Below are 17,812 nucleotides of genomic sequence, written 5' to 3'. Positions count from 1 at the left end.
AATTAACCGGCTGCCCCGTTCCTGCGCGCGCGATCTCTCTCTATCTCTCTCTTTTTCTCTTTTGCTTTTTCAATCGCTTCGCTCGGCGGCATGACGATTAGCAACTGCGAAAAGGAACATTCGATATTCTCGTAGGATGGTTTGATGGATCTTTTTCGATGGAAGCTGTGGGGTTGGTGTTGTTCTATGTCAAGTATATTCAGAGTGGATAATAGACGATATATGATACAAAATGTAGGAAATTATCTTGACTCTGATGTTTAGTGTGATACAAGTAAATCCAGTGTATAGTTTGTCAGAATTAATTTCGACTGAACTTACCATAAGTTGAGGTTGCACAGTACGCGTGTATAATGAGAAAAAGGAGAAAGAAATGCCAGTGGAAATTATTTTAAACGAAAAGTTTGGAATAGTAAAAGTATAGTAAAAAATTCTTGGAATTAATTTGAATCGTTTGATGTCGAGCGAAGTCAACTTCCCAAGCGAAGGGGATTGAAGCCGTACTGGTTAGACAATCGATTTATAGAGTTTTTGGTATTTGTACGCGGTGACAGGCGTTTGAGAGATTTTTTCGAAGTCTTATATCGATTAATACCGAACATTTTCTTTTACTAGAAATTTAAAAAACACTCATTTATATAAAACAGTATATTATGACTCGCATATTCCAGCATTAAACGCCTAGTACAAAGTGGCATAGACAAAACATCCGCAATCAGTTCTACTCGCAGATTTCTCTGTTACAGTTATCGGTACTGTTCATCTCGATTAATCAGAACCTGAATAGCCTTCGTAATATTTTCGATGCGGTGCAACGTTGAATATTCGAAACTGAAGGCTGGATAATCGAGTGATGAGGTGTTATCAGCCGGTAGCTCGATCTATCTTTTATCCTCGTTCGTTTCACAGTGTTGTTTTATCTGTCGTTTCATTCTACAGCTTCTCTATCATACTCGACTTGTCCTACCCCTAAACTAAATACTGGTTTCCATCGGACTAGCGTCTACGCTCGAACGTAACGCGTAAAAGAGAAAGAGAAACGTGCAACGACGATTTATCACGTCAGCCTATTTTACTCATACAGTTGGAAGAAACTTTGCTCGATCCATCGGACAAAAGTCTTACGACCCCTTCTCCGTTTTAGCGCTCGCTTCTAGCCTGATGGTTTCCTCGATACACTGTGTTACATTTACGATGACTCCACATGTATTTCTGTCCAGTTGTACACGGTTCTGTCGGCTCGTTCAATCTACGATTCCATTTCCGCCTCTTTCATCGACTTCGATCGTTCCGATCAAAACGAGCTGCACGATTAGATTAACGCTCATAGTATGGAGCGGCGACGAAAAATGCAACCAGGGAGCAATCGTTGGATGGATGAATAATCAAGGTGCAATCGGATTTCTCGTGGTTGCGATCAAAATAGAAGGCACGTCCTGCGCGAATCTATCGTGCGATGTCTTCGCGCTATCAATGATGCCATCGTCTATGGGAGCTCTGATAGGATGAAACATACGGGGACTCGATTACACGCGCATGTGCCAGTAGGCATATATCGACATTTATTGCCTAGCACGGTGGTCGATAATAGGACACGTGATGCTTGGTTATCAGTTTACCTCGAAAACTGGTAAATTCGCCTCTTGTAATCGGCTCGATTAACGCGACAGATATAAATAATATTCTCGAATTCTACTCGATATCGTCTCGAATATTTTCCAACCTAGTAGGCAATATAATTAACACCGTGATGCAATCGCAAATTACGAACTATTAGATATTTCTATATTTTCATATCTTCGAAGTTTGCGGAACGTTAAGAAAAATATGTACTGCCCTAAAACAAGCAGTTATGTTATATTAACAGTTATGTTATATTAACAGTAGTACCCTCGGACATAGTCCAGGAAAATATGTTTCTCAATTTTTGTACTCGTTCAAAGTCGTTTCTATCAAAAAACGTACGAGATGTTCGAATCCATTGACGTGCACACGCGATGGTGTTTGTTGCTCGCGAAACGGAACAAATAGTGGAAGATAATTAATTTACGTGGACAAAGCCAGTAACACGTTCGGCGCATGCAATCTACGAGCGAGGAGAACGTTCCTCACGCGATATCCAGTGATATTCGTACGAAACGCAGCGTACATGTTGACTGGTCTTAATAACCCTCCTCCGGTTTCCTCGGTTGTCGTGTTTCGTCGTAGGTGTATCGACTCTGCCCACGCTTGATATTCCTTCTCTATATCTTTTGATTTATTGAAATTAATCAGCATACTGTTTCAGCTTTAAAATACTTTCATTTCACTCTTAACTTATCATACGAAACTTCTACTGAAAATCAAATAAAATAAGAATAATCACTGTTTCAAGTTGCTTTTAAGTATCTGATAGATCGATAACGTACGAAATGTCCATTTAGACACTACGAATTATTCATGTAGAAACGAGCATGGAAAAATATATTGTTTATGAGCAATCTGATTTATATAGAATCGAATTTCAATTCGTACCTTTTGGTTTTACGTATCTTTTGTTGGAAACCATTCAGTGCGAATACTCAAGAAATTCGAGTGATTTATATTTCTGAGTTTTTCTAATTCTTCAATCGAACCTGTATATAACGAAATTTTTGAAGCGTTGAAATTTTTCACTTTGAAATTTCATAGCTCCTCAGTTACAAAGTATATGTGATGTTCATACAGTTTCTGACAAAGGTGACGCTATGTAATCAACTATACATCGTTGTCATTTTTAATTTTATGCAATTGAAATTTGCATTGCTTTTTGAAAGTAGTATTAACACTAATCCAAAAAAGTGAACATTTCATACGTTACGACCTAGTGGAACAATTCACGAGTAACACCGTATGTTTCATTTTCAGATATTATCACCACAAGAAAAAGGCGTATTCGTCGAAAACACATGGAAAATTGATCGAACGAAATTACACAGATAATAATGAGGATGCAATTAAAACGCTGCACGCGGCGGCGCATGTGTCAAAGTTGGCGCGAAAAGTGGGACGTGTTTCTCGTGTTCCTGCGGAGAAACAGCTGTCTCTATTCCGCGGCGAATCCCTTGGCAGCAGGAAAATTAGGTACGGATTCCTCTAGTCTCGATCGGAGATGCCCGTCACGAATTAGCATTTATATCACCGTGGTACCGTGCAACGAGGTGGAAATGGAATATCCAGAACGCCGTGATAGAGACTCGCCCGGTCTTCCTGCCACGAATTAATACGTCCGTGTCTCCTCCAGCTGGAATCGATCGTCTTGTAACAGGTAATTATGCCGATGTTAATTAACGCTACTTTTAATCGCCCACGGATGTTTCGTTCACGTGTTATCTTCCACGAACAGGCTAAATATTCTTTTAGAGAATTTTTACTACAACCTTTACTATTCTCATTTTGATATCGCGTTCCTTCGGTTCACTGTCAGGTTATTTTATAAACGATGTCGTCTTTCGTCTTACGTTATATTTACGGTATATTTGAACAATAATTACCAAAATTTACAGTTAACAATTAGAATAATCGAAAATAGCGTTATCTGATACAGGAAAATCAGCGAACCTTTATACAGATATCAAAGAATGGGAAACAAATGTTGTATCGTTATGCAGGGAAAGCAACACTCAATAAGATAAAAAAGTATAATTGAGAATCGTTACTTCGTTCGTTATATTTTTCAGACTTGGAATTGATTTTCATTCATTTTGATTACTTATTGGAAAGCTATAGACAAAGGACTCGAAAAGGCAATAGGTGAATACCTATTTCTTGAGTCTGCTTAAAATCTCTCACAAACGTTGAATCACTCTAAAAGACATTCTATTCGTCTTTCTATTCGCGCGAGTGGTCGTCAAAGCACAAGTACGAAAACATGGTGGCGCGGTTAAGAGTGATCGATTTCGTGTCGCCAATAAACGCGTATCATCCTCGTGGGGGTTCGGGAATCGAATAACACGCCGTGTGTCGTAAGAGCTGCTTGCCTTTACCCGTGGTAGACAGCGCGCAAGAAAAATGAATCGCTAATTACGCGCACGTATCGCGCATCAGAATGCTTACGTAAAACCGTTAAAACACAACGTAGAACAGAATTTGCGTAACATGATTGATGAGGATTGTCTTTCTAATTAACGTCGAGGCAACGCTTTCCTAGTCGCTTTTCTCCCTACACGTTCGTCTCTGTTTTCTCCGAACCCTCACGATCGAACTCTCGATTCTTGTAGCACTCTCGCAATTCCTTTTCAGCGACAAACATCGTTCTTTCAACTACCATGATTATTACCGATAATAATTTAATAAGACTTTCTTTGAATACTATGATCTTCAGCTGGCTAAGGTGCACGGGTATCATTTCCATATTTTTTACGATTATTGCGACGCGAAACAATAGATACAAGGGGTTATAAATTGTTAATTTGGTACTTGGTACTTTCCAATTATCTTTCGAAATTGATTTATTAAAATTAATACTTAATCTTTGGCTATTGAACGATATCAGACGTAGAAAATTGATGAAGCACCAATTACAAATTATATCAATAAACACTGTTATCGAAGTATTATATCACGTATTAATTTAGAATTTCTCCGAATATCCTAATGTCCCGAAACAAAAATCAAGTTTACTGTGTTCGAACTCGCACGTTGTAAAATTCCCTATGAAAATCCTTGCGGTAGAATATTGTTAAGCTCGTTGTCCTCTTTGGCCATCGTTATTTGCTAATTCGCTATTAAGATGTTTACGTTGGATTGCGCGTAGATTTGAAGAAAGCACGTGGAACAATGAGTTTGCAAGCGCGGGTCACGAAACGTCCCCGTGGTGGCTCGTCAAAGAGGGACACGTCAGCAGTACACCGGGTGAGTCCCCTTTTTCGGTCCTATGGGATGAACACGGATGAAAGATAGATGGAAACGATAAGGAGAACGTTTTTGATCGGCCGCCACGTCGCGTTAAGAGATGGGCACGATGATCAGACACGTTAATTACGCGATTCCCTCGTTCGAACCGATCCTATATGACGACAGAAGCTTTGTTAGGGGTGATTTGTCACGACCCGATGCCGTTTCGTGGATGCTGTAAGTTGCTTGGCAACTGATCAAAATACGATTGTAAGAACGTGGGTGGAATCGTTCGACAGACTCTACAGGAGTTTAAACTTTCGATTGTATTTTTGTCGGAGATAATTGAATTATAATCGATAAAAATTTGTCATATAGATTTCTGATTCAAAAAATTTTTTTTATTTCCGATGTTTACGCTTTGTCGTATCTCTGCAAAGTATTTACTGCTTTTGGACTCGTCCCTCGAAATTTTAAACCAAATGTCTTAAAAAGTACAATTGAACTAAACACACGGTGCAGCTTCGAAGTTTACGAGCGTTTACAATACGATCAGTATTTCACACGTTTGCCTCAGAAATTGACTAGACCTTTCTACTATCTGACTTTTCTTCACACATAATCCTTTACCGAGTCTCACGCCAAATTATCTTACTTTCCACCATCGAATCACAATTACTCACCGCTAATATGCAAAAAATGAGGCATTATTTCATCGGCGATCTACGCGCACGGTAATCACGTTGAATTTCCAGCGCGAAAAGCGAGGCATCGCAATCGCAGATGAGCGCCTAGCCTGGTTCGAACGAATCCATGACTCACTGCTCATGGCTGTGGCAAACGGGAAGATCGTGCCGGTAATACTTCCAGCGTTGGCCGGCTCGCCTCTCGTTTCCTTTTTTCCTCGCCTCCGTGGTCCCCTTCCAATGCCGTGGACTTCCTCCTGTCCGGGCGTCCGCTTTTCATTATCACCCAGCACGGGATCGCGCGCGTTCTCTCCTCTTGAGTGAGACATAACCACCCGAGAACGGGCCGGGGCACCTAACAAGACGTACAAAATAAATTGAGAGACGCGAGATTAATGAAACGCCCGTAGGCGGCGGAGGGCTCGAAAGGAACGCGGCTAAAAAACCGCTTCGAAACGAGAGAGATCGAGTGCTACCTGGCTCACGGGAAACGAAAGAGAACGGAGAATCCCGTCGCGGAATTATTGCGTGGCTGAACACCGATCACGAACCGAGTCTACTCGACTGGTTAGTCTAATTTACTCGTTTTTAATTAGTCTCCGCTTATCGTGATCGCGATCGCCCTCTTTTTTCGCCGGCCTTGCACTTTTTTCCTCTCGCTGTCTCTTCTTTTTTTTTTTCTTTTTCTTTAAATTCTGGTTTAAGAGAAAAAGAGATTGCGACAAGTAGCAGGTAGCTGGTTCGACACCTTGGTAAGATGTTCGCGGAAATTTACTCACGGCAGAAAATTTAATAAGATTGATATTGATGTAATGAGGTATCGATCACGAAAGAGGTTATTATAGGATAAGTATCGAGGAGAGGTGTTGATTCAGTAAAAGGAGAAAACCTTGGCGGGCGTCGTGAGCAACTGATCAGGAATGTTTTTCATGAATAAGCAAGTGGACGTGGTTTGAGAAGAGTGATTTATGTGTGGAAATGTTCGGGAGGTTTGTAGTTCCTGGTGATACAAAGGCTTCGGTAGCTAATTGGTGTAAGGTATTCTATTTGATTAACTCTTGATTATCGTCGTTGATTATCTAGGTAGGCTATCTTGATTCTCATCGAGCCTGCTTTTTATCTGACTTGTAATTCCAGATCTCTGTCATTCTTCAACACTAACGTTCATTTTTTACCTTAACAGCATGGGAGTAATTGGATATTAATCATATTCCTTGAGCAATTAAATTACGAAACATTAATGATTTCCTTGATTCGAATCATTTTTAATATGTTTTCAATTCCTTTCTGAATATTGATTATTTCGCTCGAGCAATTCAATTATGGAACTCTATATTTTCCATTATTTTGCTATTCTTAATCATTCGATTGGCGAATTTCTCCAATCAGTGTCGATCTTCTGCGTGAAAATATCGAAAGAAGATGCTGCAATTTTCTGGAACCTAATAATTCTTAATGTATTTCCAAATTCTTCTTTCTTTCGTTATATTATTAAATTCTTTCTTTCGTTCTATTATTAAATTCTTTCTTTCGCTATCCAAATCAAACGCTTTCGCGAATTTCTTCCAATCTAATCGTTCCCGACATTCCCCCAATTTTCCTCGTTTTCCGGAACTTTTGCGCGGTCGGTGGGAACGCGAAAAAATCATTCATATTCATCGATGATTGTTTCGCGTGACGTTTTTTCCAAAAGCAATTCCGCTCTTCAATGAACGAACGCCCGGGTTGTCCTGCGATCAAATGGAAAAGCCAAAATACCGGTCCCGGAAACCCAATCTACGAGACCGTCACACCAGCCACGGTGGAGAGCTCGTTAAAAAATCATCACCGAATTAAATCGAGTTGCCTTTCCACCATGTAAACAACCACCCTTCGCATATAGATTTCGAAAGGGGGATACGGAGAGAGAAAGAGAAGGAGAGAGAGAGAGAGAGAGAGAGAGAGAGAGTGAGAGAGAGAGAAAAGGGAGACTCGACTTTCGGGACAGTGGCAGGCCGACCCTCGATAATAGATGGCACCCCTGGGTACCGCAAATGAACCACGAAATGCTGCCGGTGCGCAGGACCAACCTGTCATAGGTCCTGCCGAGACGCTGCACCATCTGTTCACTGCTGTGCGTGCGGATGCAACGATGCACTTGGAGAGATAACGCGAAATTCGAGGCTGCGGCTGACACGTACGCTTCACGGCCGTGTTTAATGTCGTTTCGTGCGATCGCTTATGATGGACGAGGCGATGAAGGGTGAATCGTCGGGGGTTGACCGATTAGGAACACACCAAATGCCAGACACTCGACAAATGTCGCCGTTTTGTCCACCAGATTTCGTTCGCTTTTTAATCGACCTCGTCGAATCGCGATGGGGGTTGATATAAGACATGGTTAGATAGCATCGTTCGAGTTACCTGCGCTTCGATATTTTTATATTTAATTTCAAATCTTGCGCGGAATAATCAAACTTGTACAATTTAACCACGAGACACCATTAAATTTAGTATTATTTATATAGTAACGATAGAACGTGAAATTATTGCGCACTTTAAGCCCAGTGAGAAAAAATATTAGCATTGAGTAAACGATTCCGCGAGACAATGGAGGCATTATTGGAATTAGGACGATTCGCCAGATTTTGTAGCCAATTACCTTTTATAGAACATAGAGATTATTATATTCGAAAGATACAACTTTTAAATTTTGCGATCTTTGATCATAAAGTCTTTTCATTGCACGCTGTATCGTAACGAACAATGTCGCGATCGCGATATAGGAGGGTGGCATTGTGTATAAGGGATTGGCGGTTGTAAAAGCGCCAAATGGCGGTGGTGTGTAAGCGGGGCCGCGGATAATCGAGCGTGAAATTTGAAAATTTTCATTATTGCTGAACGCGCACGCGGACCTTTCGGTTGGCTGAGCGCGGAATGGAATTTCGAACTTTGTGTAATGTGCCTCTGAAGAGTGGTTAATACGTGTGACACGTTTAAACACGCCGCCGCCGCGCCAGTTGCCACGTTTGATCGGTTTTAACGATGATACGTTGTTGGTTCCTGAAGCTGTTAACGTGCACGAAGAATAATTTCTAGTGTTAAATGAATCCGATGTGCAATTACTGGAAATATCTATCATAATGTAGGCGAAGATATTGGATAAATATCGAGAAAATTTCTATAGTTTCTGACACGTATCGATATTAATCTCTCAAGGGATAGCAGTACACGAGTGGACGTTTGATCGTTTTTTAACTTAATGACCATGTAGATGTACGTTATCTTTCTCAAGGACTTCGATATATTTTCCAAGCTACTATCTGTCTCAATCGCTGTTTTATAATTGAGAATTTATTTCCTCGGCAATGTCGTAATTTGCATTTTAACAAAGAACAGATAAATAATGAGGGCTCCGCAGAAGGGACGAAGATTTCGAAAACGGATCGTTTAATCGTTTTTACCACTCATTAGGCTTCTGCGGCACTTATGTTCCAAGTATTACAAACGCGATGTTTTAACAGAAAAATAATGCCATCCAATTACAACGGCGTCCCAATTAAGTCGCCCTATAATTTTCGCGCCGCGGTACTATTCGCGCTTGGCATACCTTTTTGTTTGAACAAACAATTCATCAAGAGCTGGTAGCGCGACGCGAAATTTGTCGCTTTTAAAAATAATTGCAAAAACGCGTGTCCAGGAGCGAGCGAAGTCGTTTTCGGGGCCATTATGTCACGTCCGCATAATTAACGTTCCTTCCTCGCAATTTTCTGCACGCCCGATTACACGGCCGGCCTGGCTAATTACAATTTTCGCCGGGTAATTTAAATTATTTCAACGTTAACGTCTAAACGCCGGCCAGAACCATTGAAAAAGCAGCCGTTGGACCGTGCTCGCCAAAAATCCGCATCGTAAATCCTCCGACGCGCTGCCAATCAACTTGATGGAGAATCGCTGTTTTTTGTTTATTCGTTGTCCCGAAACAGTACATTGTTAGCCTGAATGTGTGCTACCCCCGGTGCACGCTCCACGGATGTCGAGGGTTTCGCGGAGGGTGGAAGTGGTGGGTAGCACCTTCCCCCTTTTCCGTCGTTAGCTAGCGTTAAATTAGAACTGTCATGGCGGGCCGAAGTGGAACAGGGATGAGGCCACAGCAAGAGAAAGAGGCACGAAGGAAGAGAAAACCGTGCTTTCGAATATTTAAACCGACCACCCCCGAAAAACGTTCAAGTGGCTCGTTTCACCGGAAGTTTCCTCGTTAAAGGATTTTTCCTGGTGCTTTCGACGCGCTTCGGCTAAGGAAGACTTTCCAAGTCGATGAACTATGGATAGCGATGGCCAATCGCCGACCAACTTTCCAATGAAAAATTCATCCGCCCACGCAGACCCACAATTTTAGTAACTCTGCGAGTTTCCACAAACCGTTGCCCTCGGTAATTAAGCAGAGTTTTGTTTAGGGAGTGATCTTTGGCGAATCGTAAGGAAGGTTTCGTTTGGAGATTCATTAATGCGACTTTTCTTGTAACACATTCTAGTGATAAAGTTATTATTTTGTTATTTTCAGCATACTTATGATAATCATATCTTTGGCATACCATAGAATCGCGGTTTTTACATCATTTACAGGATTTTCCAAAATATTGTAACTCCATTTTTCCAATTTGCAGAAAGTATGAGAAGATCCAAAGTTATCTAAAACTTAGAATCTCAGCGAAACTTTAAATTTGAAAGATCTAGATTTCGTAGAAAATCTATAACTTACAACTCCTCAAACTTGGAAAACCAAAATCCTGCAATTCCCGAAAAACCTAGAAACTGTAATTTCTAAAGCGCCTAAGGTCAAGAAAACTAATCAAGACCCTGCGGCTCTACTTTACCTATCAAGAACTACTCTCAACCGCGAACCTACAAATTTCCATTTCCTTCGCTCGGTACAGAATGGTTCAGAAGGGGTTGGTCAGAGTTCCGCGGGTTTCACGGCGCATACGACAGCCGGGGTTTTCGAAAATTCCGATAAAATATCGGCGCGTCATCGATACCGTGGTCGAGGAACGCGGGTACACGGGGACGTGCAGATACAGACCGCTGATGCATTTTCGTCATAAATAACGGGCGCCGCGGCGAATAAATAAATGCCCGCTGCGTGATCACCGTAACTCACAATTATGGCGGGCCGGTTTTCACGGTGCCGATATGCAACCGTGCACAATACACGCCGCTCGCCCGTCACTTTTAATTTCGCGGCCGGCCCGTTTGACACGTTTTGATTTGCGATTTATGACCACGTTCGATATCCCCCGGGAGACCGCCCTCCAACCCCCTTGGCTCGCACCCTTTGCCCGTCCCGCCCCCGCCCAATGATTTGTGCCTCTTTCTCCGTGACTTTTTTTTTGAGTTATAGATACTTTTATCACTATCTGTGCTCACCTATGCTGTCTCCCGGAATATACGCCGGGTGAATAATAATTCGTGGATTTTTAAGGCCTGCAGATGCAAAATGCTGTTCGTTGTTCGTTTCTTGAAAAATGGATTCTGTCCGGCAATTTAATGCCACGCAATTAGGAGGAATATTTGTGACAGATTTCGTTTGCATTGAGAACAAAATTCCGATGTTTGAGATTATCGTTGTTATATGTGGAATAGTGTATACTGATTTTAACTAAATACGCTGGAACATTTCGCTTGTAATTTCAAATGTATCATCCATTAGCGTTCGTTGTTCATTTCTTCAAACACGGATTCTGTCGGGCTATTTAATGCAACGCAATTGGAACAGAAACTCGTGACAAATTTCGCTTCTGTTATTGTACTACTAAATAAAAATGATTTTTGTGCAAATTTTATCCATCCAAGATAATTCGATTACTATCGATATCATCGCAAATTTTAATTAAATAAATTAGGATACTCCTTTCCTAATTCTCGATGAATCCTCGATACGTGTTTATTCACGACCAACAGTTTGGTGGAAAGCATAGTTAAAACAGTGCAAAGCGGAGCAACTTCCTATGAACGCTTAACCAGATTAATCCCAGGATGACAGACACTGGTCTGAGAGGAGCGGTTCTTCCACGAAGTAGAACGTCGAAGTACGAAAGAGGATGGGGGTGGTGGTGGCACGAGGTCGACGATAGGGGTAAATGCCAGGGGGTAGAAAGTGTTGCAGGCGTACAGGTGCCACCAGGGTGCCGTTACTTTGCCGTGCAGAGCGGCGGAAAATTGTTTACTGGATTGTTTAAACGAAATTTACTAAAGCTTACTGATTTTATATCACGGCAACGGAGCCCCGGGGAGCCACCCCGGATTATACATTAACGAAGTTAGCTGCGGAATAGGGGCGTAGAGAAGGCAAGAGCAAGAGAGAAAGAGAAGAGAGAGGACGAGCTCTCAGCTAGTTGGAAATTAGCTTTTCACTATAATCGTCCTGTTATAAAGTCGCAGTTAGTGGCGACTGTAAAGAGTAAACGCGAAAAAACGACGGTGGTGAAATTGGTCGGAATACAAAACTGCAAAAGAGTGCGGTGCACCATCCGATGAAGTATTTTTAGTAACTCCTATCCATGGAATTTGCGAAATAGCGCGGTGTATTAGAGATACGTTTCTTTGGAATACTACTCCTCTTCGTTGCAGCTTGGTTGTTTCATCGTACTGAAACTCCGTGCACACGAAATGGAAATGTGGTTAAGCGGATGTTTTAAAATATGAAACGCATGAAGATTTAGAAGATAGCCGGTTCTTCCATTAAGAATAAAGGATTCAAAGTACCATAAAGAGCAATGTAAGACAAGAAAAAGAGATTCTGCGGTAAAGACACGGTACTTCTATCCTTGGAACACGACCTGAGCATTTTTCTTGAAACATTTGCAACACGTGTCCTGTTTTTAAGATCGGTTGGGATTTTTCTGCCCTTTGGAGATTATGCGTTTGGTGCCTGAAACGATTTTCAGCTTTTTCGCTTGGAATTCGGAGAATTTTTGAAATTTTGCGTCTCACAGAAGCTGTAACGACGTTGGCCACGCTAGTCACGAAAATAGAAAAAGAAAGAGAATTTCAGAGGGTCTAGTGTGCATGAGCAGGAAGTTTGAAGAATATTTATGGGGGTTCCATATGCCATGGCGCGAATCGCCACCGAAAACGGACCGATAGACCCATCTGGTCGAAGTGGCGATCGTAATGTCCCGTCGGTTATCACCTATAATTTGAGGTAATATATTATCTGGTAATTCACTGCTCATTGGTATAAGATGTAATTATGAGCGTAACAGGCGCATCCCTCGTGAGCACGTTTCACGTTCGCCACATGTTTTGTGGATGATCGGCGGCGACTCTCGATCGGCAATTTTTGATTTCGATCTCGCTATGCCTAAATCATTTAAGATGAGGCCACCTTACGATCGGTATAACTTAATCCGGCAGGTGAACCTCCACCACTCTTTTATTCTCTATATTCTCCTTTGGGCATCAGCTTTGTTATATTATTTTTTTCACAGGCTGTTCAATGTTGAAGTCATGGTAATGTTTGATAAGTCCGCAAAAATAGAAAAGCAGTGAGAATTAACGTTAATGTTTCATAGTTATCGAAACCTTCTTCCGAAGTTTCATCAAATTAAACATAAAATTGTAATAAAAGCTTCCCTCTAAATTCACACGTAAGTTCGGGAATCGTACTGATAAATTTCACATATTAAAAATAAAGAAACACAAAGAAAAATATAAAAAGTGTACGAGAAACAAATCTTCGTTTAAAACCTCTTTAGACATGCTGGGAAGAATATGAATCTCTATAAACAGCCACAGTCTAGTAATTTCGAGGCTTATAGAAATTGAAGTTGAGAAATATTTCTTTCTTGTTTCTTGAGAAATTCGAAAAGAGACAATTAGCTTCGGGGTTAAATACCTGCCTCCCTTTGGCCGGCACCGAGATAGATTAGACTCGTAATAAAGTGCTGGGGGTGTAGTCACGTTGGAAACGGTCCACGAGGGAGCCACTAAGGCACCGCTCGTTGGAAACTGGTCTGAAACAGATTTAAACTCGTTTCCTCGGGGCTGCCGCGAAAGTTTCTCGCGTTTTAATTAGCCGACCGAGCACCGCCGTAGAATCCGCACTCTGAGCGTTTGAGAAAATTTTAAATAATCTTCCATCCTCTTCGATTTACCATCGGTTCAAGGCCAACAAACGACGAAGTGGAAATAACGAAATTCATTTTCTTTTTTTTCATTTTAGAAATCGATCGAACTTTCTGGCAAGGGTCTTCTCCCTTTTTTTAAATTAAAAATAATCCTTATATATTTATGCGATACGAATGGGCGATTGGTCGTCCATGTTCTTGTTGAAGCAAAATACACAAAAATTTAAGTCGTTCTTGCGATATATAAGAATTTTTGTTACAGTCTTTTAGGAATTGTCTAAATCTTCTTGAAAAAAGGAAGGAGCTAACGTAGGACGATTCATCTGTATTTTAATATTCAATTTTTGTAAACGAGACCTTTTTATCAGATTTTTCATCGCATACCCATGAATTGCTTCCACGTATAATTATATCCATACCAAGTAAAATTATTCAGTCGCCCTGCGTCTGTAAACGATCGCGAATATCCAAAATCTTTTACCGAATTACACCTCATAAACATTCGAACGAAAGGCAATTCAGAAAATTACTATCCCCATAAGAAGAACCACGGTTGTGCACACTATGACACGCAAGAACATCAGCGATGTTCCGAATGAATAAGAACGGGCGAAGAAAGCATAAGAAGAAATTCGTTCAGTCAGCGGGATGGAGGTAATTCGTGAGGAGAAATTACTTAACTCTCGGATGATACATAAATTAAGTCAGAATCGTAAAGGGGTCCGTGGCACAGTCGCAGCCAGTTAGCGTGAGGGTGCCCCAGGGGGCAGTACACCCCTGCCACCGTTCTTCCTCCTTCCGCCTCTCTATCTGTCTGTCTGTCTCTCTCTCTCTCCAACTATGCGTCTCCCCTCCCTCTCTTTTTGTCTGTCCGTCTGTCTCTCGCTCTCAACCCTTTACGATGCTACGCCACTGCCTAATAGAATTACCCTCGGAGCTGAAGTTAGTCGGGCTGGATTGAAATTGCCATCGCATTTTTAAAATCTCGTTAATTAAGGCACACCGTGGCCGCGCGACGAGTTCCTTCGCCTCTCGTATGGATTAATACCAACGACGTTTCCTTTCTCCTTCCTGCCTATCTCCGTGGTTTCTGCCCGGATGTGCAGGATCGTTTCATTCTCGCGCGGTCTGATTAACATGATACCGGTAATTGTATTATCTCGTTCGTGGCGCGAATTTTTAGATCGCAGCACGATCATGGGGGAGATTACCTCGCAGGGAGAGGCAATAGGCTGGCGATTATTTTTTCTTTTCTTTTTCACTTCTTTCGATTTTTCCCAACGTCTTTCGAGTAAAAGAATTAACCGATTTCTTTAGAAACGGTTTTGCACGTTCTTGCATATCAAGTTATTCTAATTTTTTATTTAGGAATTCCAAGATTTTTATTTTTGTGGAACTTACAATCAGAGGAAAGATGGAACGAGTCTTACATTTGAGAGAATTGTGATTCAGAGATTAGTATGCTTTCGTATATTAAAATATTTCATTCGCGACGATTACAATATTAAAGTCCTAACAATTGATAAGAATATTTCCTAGGTAAACACATCCGTCAAAATAAGATTGTTTTGCTTACAGTACTTTGTCTTACGACTAAATAATTTGCATAATTTACACTTTAATTACAAGGTTAATTTCCTCCGTTCTGACAGTGAAATAAAACATCAACAACGAATATTCCCAAGAAAAGACTCTGTGAAATGGCCCCACGTCATGCAAAGCGCCCTCCCGTCAAAAAGCTACCCCACCGTTGGCCGTTTCGTCCCACGTCACCCCGCAATCTTGTTACCCAATTCAACCTGGACGACGTCAGTCCTATCAACCTTACACGCTCGCATCTCGTGGTCGCGAAATTACCACGATTTCACGCGTTTCACGTGTTCCTGTCCGTCTTTCTCTCCCTCCAAGTCGGAAACAAGCTAACAGACACGTAGGGGGTGACCAGAGCTCGGCAAAACACCGGGCCAGGAAGGAGAGGGCCAGCAGTCCATTAAACCTTAAGTCCCGTGTGAAGCGATGCGTCATTGAGATACATGAGGATCTTCGTAATAATAATTCGCCTGGATTCGCGTTCCACCCCTGATGGGGTTGCTCCGGCATCGTGTAAGTAGGGTAGCTGAATATTCGGTCCCATATCTATCGCGGATTACGAAATATGTTCCCTAATCCGCGAACGCACGCCCACCGTGGCGTGTAGCCGGCTTCTCTCATGGGAATTGGGATTATTGTCCGCGATAAGCTAATTTTTCCTCTTCTTGCGTGGCGTACCGCGCCAGAGTTCGCTGGGGCTTCGGGGAAAATTGGAAAACGACGCCGCGCCGTCGCTACACAGTAATAATCATGGTAATGAGACACAGGGAGACGATGGAAAGACGGCACGATCCCCGAACAACACCGAATTGTGTGCGCTAGCTCGTTGAATATCGTTGGTTAAGCTTGGTTCGTGGTTACTTTTTTCCAGCCGGATTATTGAATCGTGCACGGATAAGCTGGAGATGGTGAGATAATTCGTGTTAGGAAATGTGGATGTAGGAAGGTAAGGGGTTACTGGGAAAATTATAGAGAATGGTTTCTAAGGATAACGTTTGGGATTTAAATATGGAATTGAAAGATAGATTTAAGGGATAATTCATATTTCTTCCTTCAAAGAATAAAGCTGGAATTAATACGTTTTCTGAAAGTTTCAATAGTAACGCTTTTATAATACTTGAAAATAATTTCTTTTTATTACTATAGAGGACTTAGGTCGGTTAAATAGATTCAAGTAAAAATATCATCTATTTCAATAAAATATATAATGCTCCTATTAGGCGTATGAAGCAAGTACTGCGTAAAAATTAAATAAACAGAGTCTGAATATCAAGTTACGTGAAGCAGAAACAGGGAGATGGCATAATTGCCAGCGATTCCCAGCGACGAAACTTTTTCTCCATGAAAAAAAAAAAAAAAAAAAAAAGAAAGATCCCATGGAGCCGCGATTTCCATCCAACCAGGGAAAAATGGCGACGATCGGCCGTGGATGCTCTAACTCCTTATTTATTCCCGTCTAAAATCTCATTCCCGCTGAAATATTTGCTCTATACCCAGCGGTACGTGCATTCGCCGTATGATTTTTCATTAAAGTGTCTCTCGTTGCTGAGATATGGCCGGCACATTGAATGTAGCTACTCCCATGAGTGAGAGAGACCGGTGTATGAGAAGTTCACGGGATAAAGCGCGACCACGGGAGAGAAATATAGCAGAAGCAACGAGGCAAAGGCAGAGGATCAGAGAGAGAAACGTGTAGCCGCGTTTTGCACAATATTGCGCCGGTGATCTACGGCCAGCCTGGTGTTCCCACGAGTGCGATAAAGATGGTGCCATGCAAAGTTATGCAGCACAAAGAGAAATGGCCGAATTGCTCTCCGATTTTCTTGCAAAATTCGTTTCGCCATTACCGGCCTCCCCCTTTATTTTTCCACTTTCGAGTTTCGACGTTAAAGGAATAGTATATGTGTTCTTCGGTGCTTTTAGTTATTTCTATGATCTTTGTTTAGAATTAATCCGTAAATTATTAATTATATCTAGTAATATTAAAATTTAAATCATTTTCTCACGATCGAGGAACTATTAACGTTTTAGGACGAAAATAGTTTTCTATTGAAGATGAAACATTTGTTTCCCTGTCACTCGTAATAGATCTGCACGAACTTACAATACTTTAACCATAGAAACACGAAGTAATATGTCAGCAGTCGTTAATATATGAATTAGAATAATCCGAAAATTTTATTAAAATTTTATTAAAAATTTGTTAAAACTTAAACTTAGCTTAACTTCGATCACTTAAACATAATTCCTGAAAGTTCATCTAGCCACTTATGGCACTATGCCAGCCTCCATACTACAGTCAAAATACTTGCTCATCACGAGCAATCGTCATTCGGCGACAATGGTTCTTTTTGACACAGGAAATATCGAAAGATAGGCCCTATTCGGTTGACAATAGAGGGTGGAGAGAGCCACTCGACTTTCCCATTTCCTCGGCAAACGAGGAGCAGCGCGAGGTGCACATGGCGACAATAGACTCTCATCGACGTAGCCCCACTTTGGCACGCTCGACCGGAAGTCAAGACTAATGTGTTTGATCAGGACGACCTGACACGAGCGGAGGATCCTCCGGCC

The 17,812-nt window shown here is 41.5% G+C and overlaps 1 protein-coding gene across 2 annotated transcripts in view; it reads left to right on the top strand.

Annotated features, from left to right (window-relative positions):
• Positions 1 to 2,885: 2,885 nt before the first annotated feature.
• The window catches only part of LOC126923635 (protein zerknuellt 1-like), a 103,782-nt gene continuing 88,855 nt past the window's right edge, over positions 2,886 to 17,812 (top strand). For both annotated transcript variants that reach the window (XM_050737307.1, XM_050737306.1), the window contains exon 1: positions 2,886 to 3,286. The gene's annotated coding sequence lies outside the window, so the exon portion shown is untranslated. The remainder of the gene's footprint in view (positions 3,287 to 17,812) is intronic.

The sequence above is a fragment of the Bombus affinis genome, chromosome 13, assembly GCF_024516045.1.
Source record: "Bombus affinis isolate iyBomAffi1 chromosome 13, iyBomAffi1.2, whole genome shotgun sequence".
NCBI lineage: Eukaryota > Metazoa > Arthropoda > Insecta > Hymenoptera > Apidae > Bombus > Bombus affinis.
This window is presented reverse-complemented; position numbering and strand designations above follow the sequence as displayed.